At 59.3% G+C, this 1,429-nt stretch overlaps 1 long non-coding RNA gene across 1 annotated transcript in view; it reads left to right on the forward strand.

Annotated features, from left to right (window-relative positions):
• LOC108510131 overlaps positions 1-1,412 on the forward strand; it is a 4,412-nt gene extending 3,000 nt beyond the window's left edge. Inside the window, exons 2-4 of the long non-coding RNA XR_001878745.1 lie at positions 224-281; positions 389-851; positions 1,039-1,412. This is a non-coding gene — a long non-coding RNA (uncharacterized LOC108510131). The remainder of the gene's footprint in view (positions 1-223; positions 282-388; positions 852-1,038) is intronic.
• Positions 1,413-1,429: the final 17 nt, after the last annotated feature.

A 1,429-nucleotide genomic window follows, 5' to 3' on the forward strand; every position in this document is an offset into this window, starting at 1 on the left:
GGGATGGAAAACGGGAAATTTGGGGGGGGAAATGGGAAATTTGGGGGGGGGAAAATGGGGAATTTGGGTCGGAAAACCGAGAAATTCGGGGGGGAATTCTGGGGAAATCCGGGGAGAAAACACAAATACTTGGAGAAACGCCCCCAGCTCTTTGTCCAGGCTTTGGAATTCCCGTGAATCCCGTCGGGAATTCCCATTTTTTTCCCGTTTTTCCCCCCCCCAGGTGAACAGCGAGTCCAAAGCCAACATCACGTGCCTGGTTTACAGCCACGACGGCTCCGGTGAGACACCAATTCCCGGGCAATTCCCGGCATTCCCGGGGCTTCCCGGCCTTCCCAGGGCCCCTGACGAGGCGGAATTCCCGGTTTTTCCCCCTCTGGAATTGCAGAGCTGCTGGCCAGTTACAACGACGAGGACATTTACCTCTTCGACGCCGGGCACAGCGACGGCGCCCAGTACAGCAAACGCTACAAGGGGCACCGCAACAACGCCACGGGTGGGGGCTCGGGGGGGGCCCTGGCACCCCAAAAACCTCGGGGGGGGCTGGGGGAGGGGCCCCCGAAAGTTGGGTCCCCCCGGGGGGGCGGGAAGTGCCGGGATTCCCGAAAAATCTGAACGCGCAGAGGCGCCCGGGCGCCTGCCGGGTTGGTGTGACCCCGTGGGGTTTGGGGGGTTTTTGGGGGGTAAAACCACCCCAAAATCTTCCCAAAATCTCTGTCCTATATGGGAAGGGTCCCCCCAAATTTGTGTCCCTGTAGGGGGTCGGGAAATCCCAGAATTCCCAAAAATCTGAGCTCGCGGAGGCGGCCGGTCACCTCCCGGGTTGATGTGACCCCGTGGGGTTTGGGGGGGTTTTGGGGGGCAAAGACACCTCAGGACACCCCCAAAAGCTCTGTCCTATATGGGAGGGGTCCCCCCAAATTTGTGTCCCTGTGGGGGGTCGGGAAGTCCCGGAATTCCCAAAAATCTGAGCTCCCAGAGGCCCCGGTCACCTCCCAGCCTGGCCTGGGTTGATGTCACCCCGTGGGGTTTGGGGAGGTTTTGGGGGGTAAAACCACCCCAAAACCTCCCCAAAATCTTTGTCCTATATGGGAAGGGTCCCCCCAAATTTGTGTCCCTGTGGGGGGTCGGGAAATCTCAGAATTCCCAAAAATCTGAGCTCCCAGAGGCCCCGGTCACCTCCCAGCACCTCCCAGGTTGATGTCACCCTGTGGGGTTTGGGGGGCAAAAACACTGCAAAAACCCCTCAAGGTGCCCCAAAATCTTCCCAAAATCTCTGTCCTATATGGGAGGGGTCCCCCCAAATTTGTGTCCCTGTTGGGGGGTCGGGAAATCCCGGAATTCCCAAAAATCTGAGCTCCCAGAGTCACCAATCACCTCCCAGCCCGGCCCAGGGAGGGCTGGAAAAAAGGGGGAAAGGGGGGAAAAA

Source organism: Lepidothrix coronata, unplaced genomic scaffold, assembly GCF_001604755.1.
Source record: "Lepidothrix coronata isolate B3197 unplaced genomic scaffold, Lepidothrix_coronata-1.0 Scaffold495, whole genome shotgun sequence".
Taxonomy (NCBI): Eukaryota; Metazoa; Chordata; class Aves; order Passeriformes; family Pipridae; genus Lepidothrix; species Lepidothrix coronata.